The sequence below is a fragment of the Octodon degus genome, unplaced genomic scaffold, assembly GCF_000260255.1.
Source record: "Octodon degus isolate 3935 unplaced genomic scaffold, OctDeg1.0 scaffold00018, whole genome shotgun sequence".
Lineage (NCBI taxonomy): Eukaryota > Metazoa > Chordata > Mammalia > Rodentia > Octodontidae > Octodon > Octodon degus.
Genome location: NW_004524594.1, coordinates 5,831,246 through 5,840,430, shown reverse-complemented (window position 1 = coordinate 5,840,430; position 9,185 = coordinate 5,831,246).

The following is a 9,185-nucleotide window of genomic DNA, read 5'->3' as shown; positions in this document are numbered from 1 at the left end:
ATATATTCTATCAAATATGTTATAGAGTATATATATCTACCTACTTTGTTTTTCTCATAACTAAATATTTTAGGAGCTTCTTCTTTGTATAAATCCAAGCGCATCTCCTCCATTACAAACGATTGGATATTATTTGGGTGGGCTTTATGACAATATTCAGTTGCTTTTGATATGCAAAATAACAGAATTTAAAATGGTTAAATGTAATAATTCGTTGTACGGCCACACTTTAACTGGCCTCAGCAACCCTCTATTGATGAAAATTTGGATTGATTCCAATATTTATTAAGCAACAATTTACAAATGTTGAAGGAATATCACTTGGGTATATTTCCTGGAAGTGACCACAGAAATATTCTTTCTTTTAGAATTCTAACCTTCTGGTCATAAGCATAAAATAAATAAATCAAAAAGTATGTTTAGGTTGGTCATTAGCCTTCACGACTGTGGATCTTTTGCTTTCTGACAAGATAATATCAATATTCTAGAATTCTGAAGCACATTTTAATTACAAATTAAGTTTCACATGTATAAATGCAAATGACTTCAATGGACAGAGGGAACACTCAGGAAATTCATCCTTGTTAGCTCATATAGAGGCAGTACTAAAAAGTTCTCTATGCAGACAACAAAGTAACAGGTAAATAACCAGTAATAAGGGTTATCTGTATTAAAGTCTTCAAGGGCTGGGGAGATAGCTCGGTGGCATAAGCGCTTGCCTGGCAAGTGCAAGGTCCAGAGTTCAATCCCTGGTACTACATGCTATGCAAGCCCTGAACCTGGGAGCGCTGTGCATCCCCAGAACTGGGCGTGGTGTCTCATGCCTGTAATCCCAGCAGTAGGGAGGCAGAGACAGTAATATTGCTATGAGTCCGAGCTTCATAGTGAGATTCCTTATATAAAAAAAGGAAACAAGAAAAGAAAAAGAAAGCCTTCAGTATTCATTTGTTGTTGCCCAAGTAATGTATATTAAAAATCTGCAATAAAGTTTAAACCAAGTATTTTTTATATTAACAAAACAGCTGCAAGAATAATGCTCATTGTGGGAACAAATTTAAGAGGAAGAAATTTATACAGTGTGTATCTTTGAGACTACAAAACACAGAGCTTAGGGAGCCTTAGAAACTCTCAGCTAATCAGAACTGGGTACGTTTTCTTCTACACACTTTACCACGAACACTTTACTCTTTGAAGATCAAGACAACAATGTCAATTTTTAGTGAAAGAAGTTAAAAGACTACTAGGTTTCTGATGTTTGTACAATTTTTAAATTTCTTTTGAAACAGAGTATGGAAAGCAAAACTAGTTTCCTATGTTGTGCTGTGGGAATAAAAAAAGGAAAATATTCTCGAATCCACTTACAGGTGGATATTAAGCCAAAATTAAAGACATCTGCAAAATGCAAACTTGAATATTTTTCCTATACACAGCAAGCAAAGGGTCCATCTTGAGCTTATTAAACACACACTGCTTGTTGTTGGTTGTGATTGTTTGTAATCCTAACCTAGCCAGAGTTGGCTTTAGGTAAAGATGAGCCTACTCAGACTTCATTGCACCAGTTTGCATGACCATAATAACATCATTCAGGAAGTTCAAAGCTATCTTTTAATATACTATTTGATAAGATGGTTAGTTATGTTTCTAGCTAACCTAAGACAGCCTAATGTATGAATTATAGCAAAGTTCATTGAGGAAGCCATACAACTGCATTGTTAACCTGAATGACCAAACTCATATAAACCTACACAAGAAGAAGAGTTCACTCTGAAAAAGAAAGGGGCTTTTGAAGTTACTGTGTACTTAGGATTGCTTAAGCTTAGGTCATGGATTTTATGGAATGTGTTGTTCCTCTACTTAGACTGGAAATGCCACAGGGAACTAACTCAATTTCTTTCTCCTATGTTATTTGTGAAGGGGCAACCTCCTTCATTATAAAAGAAGGCGCACAACTACAGCATCCTTCAGAGGCCGAGGGTGACACTTAGGAACCTGGATGCTCAGTTTTAGATTCCCAAGGAAATACATTTTGGAGTAGTCTGAGAGAAACTAGTAGAGGATTCATTGCCAGTTGATCTTCTATATTTGGCTCAAGTCCAGGACAACACCTGGATTATATCCTTACAAAGGTCTCAGTTAAGCCATAGCCAGACACTTTAAAAAAAATTAAAGAGAATAGAGAAAATAGTAAAAACAAAGGAAAATATTGGAAACAATACAGAATTTCACTAAACAAGATGGTTGTAATTCAACAATAGTTATTATATTGTTGTCTTCAAATTAGTTGCTCAGAGTCCCAGATATAAGCATGTAAGATTGAAAAAATATATTTAAAAATTCATTTTATTTTTTCCATAATTTTACTGAGAGACAAATAGCAATGAGACAGTTTCAAATCAAATTGGTAGGACAGTTTCAATAATTAACACATTGCATACATTCTTCCTAGTGGTTATTTGCTATACAAGATGCAGACATGATGTCCTATTTGCGAACACTATTAGAACAAATCCCTCTATTCATTAGGAGAATGTAAATATGTATCTATCCTAACAACTCTGAATACACAGATACAAAATGGACATTCATTTATATATCCCCTTTTTTGTTTAGTTCCATCATTTGAATATTATAGGTGTTTTAACTCAGCAAAATATTCTAAAAGAGTCCAGTAATCCATAATAGTATTGGATCTTCTGCTTGACTGGCAGTGTCAGAAATTGTTGACCTATGTCCCCTACAGTCCAACATAACAACATGGTTTTACTTCTTATACTTCATTTTTATACTTTTCTGCTGGATTGTTAAGGGCAAGATAAAGCAAGACCTAAGCAACCAGATCTGTAGCTTTTGGATCTGATAAGATCATTGAAATCCTCTCAGGATTTATCCTGAGACCCTTACCTCAGATTGTAGAACCTTTGTCAGTGTCAGCCATGTGGATGAGTCACAGCCATTGCTTGGCCAATGTGCTCTCTGTGAAAGCCTGAGAGAATGTTTTCTCTCCATGTGACTCTCCTTAGGCACACTCTGCATCATCGATCACTTTCCTCTTTGGCCCCATAATCTCCTTGATCAGAAAATTTGGGACACTACCGAGTTACATGACACTACAGTACAAGATCTCATATGTCCTGAGTCTTAATTGACCTTGGAAGGCTACGACCAAAATCTTGGCTTTCCTTGTGGCCCTCCTTTTTCTCTAATTTTGGTCTGTAAACTTAGGTTGTTAACCATCCAGAAGAGAAGCTTATTTTTATTACCATACAAACTAGACTCTTAAGCTTAACCTCACTATCTGTCTGAATATCAAACATCTTAGGCATAACATGTAACAGGTACTAAAAGGAGACAGAAAAAATGTCATCCCTAACTGCTCCTTTTAACAGACCAACAGAAATTAGTACAATTATCCAAGCTATCTTTTGTGTCTACATGTAGTTATTTTCTCCTTCCTTCCTTCCTTCTATCTTTTGTCCTTTCCTTCACTCCAGTTGTCCCTTCCCTTTGAACAGATTCTTTCCCTTTCACAGTATCAATTGTACCTTTCAGATCCTATTTATTCTTTCAGGTTCTTACATTAGGAAAACAATGTGATGTTTACATATGTAGGTCTGATTTATTTTCCTTATGAGTGTGGTTTCTAGTTGCATCCATTTACCTATAAAAGTTTTGTCTTTTTTAATAGCTGGGTAGGAATTCATTAAAATGTGGTATTTTTGTAGAATGTAATATGATTCAGAATCATGACCCAGAGAAAAACATGTGGTAATATATGTGCATGTGTTTATTCTATAAATGGTATCAGTAACAAATTTTTAAGATTACTAAAGGAGAATATTCTGCACAGATATGTAAGACATGTTCTTGTTACAAAAAGAAAAATAAATGTGAGCAGACAAAATAGGACTTCAGTATGGGAAACACTGATTTAATGCAAGCTTATCTAACTTCACATATACCTAAGACATCTGAAGCCTATAAAAGTTTAATTTCTTGTCATGATATATAATTAGCTAGCAGCAGGGTTACAAATAGAGCTGTAGCATCTGTCTTTGTGTATAACCTTTGTGTGGTGAGAGTAGTTAACTATCTGAAAGAGTCTAAAAGATTACAAAAATGATCAGTATTTATGGGTTTTTGCTTTCAGTAATTGTATTTTGCATACCAAAAGTCCAGATTCTTCAGTGGTTTCATGATACAAGAGAGAACTTTGTCTTCTTCTTTTCTTTATGTTTTAGACTGCAGGGAAGGGACAGGGAGTATCCAAATCCAGTATTAATTGGTCTGTTTGTTATTACTAAGAGGCAGAAAGCAAAGGCAGATCTAAGCAGAATAGAACTATAGAATCACTTGGGACACAAATCTATGCATATTTTTTCATCTATATTTTTCCAGGCCTGGAACGACACAGGAAAGTGACCAAGATAGGAGGTGGCATAATTAGAGTGAGAGGAAAAGGAGGAAAGATGAACGTTATTTGATCTTTAGTATTGGTTCTATTGGAATGAACAAGTCATCTCAAAATCCTAATATTTTATTTTAACTAAAATAGAAAGAGGAAAGAGAAATGGAAAGGTTTCCATTTTCATTTCAGTCTTAAAACTTTTTGTCTATCAGAAACATAGGTTTTCATTACTTTATTTTTTCTCATTTATGGACAGGAAAGTTTTGGAATTATATCAGTTGTAAAAATTAGAAGATCTGAACTTCATCCACACATTTCAATAATAACATTTACTCTGAAAAAAAATAGTGACCTAAATAATGTTTTTCTTTCTGTTAATGAAAGCTTCTAAACAGTTGTTTTGGTTCATTAAAAAATCAAATAAATTGTTGGGAAAAAAGCTAAAAAAAAAGTCATTAAAATATCTTGCATCCAGTACAAAAATATGTTTGATCATAAAAATTTTTTATAGCATATAAAAAGCTAGCTTTCAACATTTACACACACATAAGGCTGTAAATCCTAAGCACTGCCCTGAAATATTCAACACTGAGAACATCGAGGGGTCTTGTGGTGTGTTTTTGGTTTTGATTTTTCTTCCCATCGTGGTGTCTTTGTGTCACTTGGGACTAACCTTAATATCACTTTGCTAGGTAGGATTTTATGTTTATCTTCTAAACTATGATTGCAGTTTTCCCTCTAGCTATTTATTTGCTTTTGCATTCATTTACTTTGCTACTTATTATTAGCCCAGTAAATAATTGGTCTCATTATCTTTATGGTTTGGTTCATGGGTCAGGGGCTTGAGGACCCACGCAAGCCAGTTCTAAGCTAGGGATTTTGGAAGGTGATCGGTTCAAGAGGGCGTTGACTTCAACACTGGATTAATTGATTGATGCATTCAGACTTTGAAGGCATTCAAGAAAGGTGACGGAAACACAGGAAGTAGAGTCCAGTCGAAGAAAGTAGGTCATGGGGGATGTGGAGACTGTCCTTTCCCCAGCGCATCCTCTCTGCCTCTTTCTCTTTTTGCTCCCTGGCTTCCTGAGATGAGCAACTCTCCTCCATCAAGACCTTCCATCTTTCTATTCAGGCCTCATCACAGTCTTCGGAGCGATGCAGTTAGCTAACTATGGACCGAAAAATCTGAAACTGAACCCAAATTAATCTTCCTCCTCTAACTTGCTTTTGCCAGGTATTTTGTCACAATGAAGGAAAGCTAAGTAGCCAAGAGATCATTTAAGACACAGTGGCTCAGTGACATTTATCCTTAATATAGATGAGCGCATATAGTTCCATAGATATCATTCGTAACTACATCACTTAACCAAAGAAGTAAGAGAGGTACAGAGGAAGAGAGAGAGAGGGAGGAAAAGCAAAGAGAAAAACGATGGGCGAATAGGAGGAAATAGAAATAGAGGAGGTAAGCAGGGAAAGAGAAAGCGAAAAAGAAGCCTGAAGCTAGACGTGGCAGACATTGCTGGTATCTGCAACTATTTCATGTTCTCTTCTTCCTGATACGGAATTGCACGTACTCACTTGAGAGCTAATATACTATGATTTCAATGTCAACGCTCCATTCCCCCTAATCTCTTTTCCAGCTATAGCCACAGTGGAAGCATGTGTTTTCACGATGGTGCCACAAGAGAGAAGCAGCCCCACAAACTTGCAAAAGCTTCACAGACCTTCAGGAGACTGACTGAAGGCTAAACAGATGGTTGTGCTGAGCGACTGAGATTTTTGGACTGTTTCCACTAGAGTAATCCTAGCTTGCTATAATGTGTGGGTGGACAAGAGATAGGAGAGAATTTGGGAGAAATGATGGTGAAAATGACAAGTGCTAGAATCAAAATCATTCCATCTTTTTTGTTTGTTTGTTTTCGTGGAACTGGAGATTGAACTCAGGACCTTGCACTTGCCAGGGAAGTGCTTATTCCACTGAGCCATCTTCCCAGCCCCAAAATCATTCCATCTTGATGGAATGACTATTTCCTAGTCTTGCTATACAGCATAACATAGGCATCAAATGTACTTTTTCACTGGAAAACAATATTCTTTGCATTATCCTTGTATGTTCTGCATGTTCCTAATATGAAATATCTTAGAGTGGTGTCTTGAATTTGGTTCATGGTATCTGGGTTCCCAGTGAGAAGACTGAAAGGTGGAGGTGACAGTTGCTGAGAGCTGCTATGTATTTTAGGACTTCCCTACACACCAGGCAGATTGTCCCCTATACAGTTTGGCACAGTTGAGGCTGGGGATGAATGAAGCATGGAGTGGGGCCTGTTCTGGTGGGCCCACCTGACCTCCCTTGGAATGTGATGACTTTCAAGTGACAGATTGGCTCAGAACTTCACAAGCAGATATTCTGTCAGCAATGATGACAAGTTGCACAATCTAGATTTTAGGATCAAACAGCATCATTTCCACCACACATTATCAATTAGAAGCCCACTCAGATTTGAGACAGGACATAGCTTCCTTCTTTGAAAGATGTCACAATGATATTTCCAATGGATCCATTTGTAGGTCCATAGAGCACAGTATGGCTTACTTAACTTTAAAATACAAATTTGTCTTAGCTTCTTCCAAAATACTTACTGTGAAAGAGATGCACAATGGAGACAGAGATGCATTATTCTGTCTTTTCATCAAGGGAAGTTTTTGAGAGGGATATTAATTCGCCATACACTTATTTGCCTTTTCTCTGCATGCGTTCTTATCCAGTGGTTTGATGGCCCTACATTTTAGGGATGTGCTAGGAGGGAGGATAATATATCTGGTGTGAAAATATTGGCTAACAAATCTTCAATGACTTCCACTTGATGGGGGCACAGTGGAAACTCAGAGAAAAATCTATGCCATAAATTTATGGCTTTAGGAAAGATCCTGCATTTCTCTCACGTGCCACAGAAAACTAAGATGAAATAGAGTTTTGCTGTAGAGGGTTCTGAGTGATACACTGAGCGGCCATCCACATGGTAGACATGTTAGCACAGCAGGATTAATAAGTATATGCAATAGCAGAATAAAGCATTTAATTACTTAGAAGTGATTTTTAAGTAGGAAAACCATTCTCTTTAGTTGGACACAACATACCAGCAACTTAATGTTTATAATGTTAATAATAAATTACTAACATGCATTAATTATTGAGTGTCAACTGACATGAATTTATATATCTCATTTAATCTTCAGTCCAATCTTGCATGACAGAAATTTCTCCAAAGGCTTACATCAAGAAAATGAATCTGAGAAATTTTACATCATTAATAAGTGACAAAAGTAGATGAAATTCAGGCCCAGCTCTCTCAGTTAAAATACAATTTTTATCATAATATATTATATGTATAAGCCTTAACAACTGCCTACCTATTCAGTATGCTATCCTAATTTCTGCAGAAGTCACCTTCCCTAGAATGCAATCTGTCATTTCCTTATTTAATAAAACCCATGAATTAAAAGCATTTTGAAACTTTCTTAGACACACACTATGCCAATTAATATGCTAATACATTAATCCTATTGTAATAAAAGTTTCAAGTGAGCATCATCATTATTGCCTTTAGTATTTATTCCCTTTTATTGGGATCTTTTTTTAAACTGGTAAGAACTGAGATGAGGCTGAAATCCCCTTTTAGATGGTCACATCTTTGTCAAAGCACTAAAGACTCATTTGTTTGCACTGTTACACATGATATGGGGAAATTTGTCATAGTCTGTGTAATTTTGTCTTTGTTAAAATGTACATCTTCATATATTTGTGTGTTCTTCATAGAAAAAGGTTCTTGAACACGATTTTCCTTTGCTCAGAAGGAGCACGGCATTTTTGGAGGAAAGGAGAACTAACTGGGCAGGAGGGCTCCAGGATCCCCGCCATCCTGATCCTCTGTTGGTAGGTTAGAAGAAATTAGTGCATCTGTACCAGGAAAATTCGGAAAACCTAATTAACAGTAAGGAAGTAATACATCCTCTATCGGAGGGATTCATTGCAACACTCAAATGTTTTCAATTACCTAGTATTTATTTATTTATATAGTTAAGACATTTATTGAGTGGATATTGTGGAACAAGGAGTAGGTAGAACACTGGAGAATAAAGATATTTATATTCACCAATAAAATATAAATAAGTGATTGCAAACTAGGAAAAGGACTATGAAAAAAGAAATAAGGTGTGATGATAGCAAACATCAGAGGAAAGAAAGCTAATTGCAGCGAGATGACTATGCAAAACTGAAGCTAGAAGACAAGAAATTCCCAACGTGTTGCTAAGAGTGCCAGAGTATAACAGAAGTTGAGTGTACGTGAGGATCAGAAGAAAACCCCCGGTGAAGCGCCTCAGAGCAAGAGCTATGCACAAAGCAACATGAAGAGCAGAGTGAACTCCGGCTCATGACATACAATGTATTGCTAAAACCCATGGAAAGGAGGATGAATTTTGACAGAAATTAATTAGAAATAAATTCTTTTAAAACTTAATCTCAATCAAGTTTGGGTAGAGTATGTGGCATTGTGGATGGCAATATTAGTAGTGGTTGGGGGTTAGGACAGAGTCCAGGAAGAGATAATTGCGACTTTGAAGGTGTTGTTGGTACAATGAACAGGAAAGTAGAGAAACATAGAAGGCAAGACACAGAAACAGGCCAGCTCATTTCTCCAGACAGTGCTGAAAGGATAGGGCCAAGCATGATGGCAGGGCCGGGAAGTGCAGCTGTGTCACAGCTGGAATCTGATGGGCC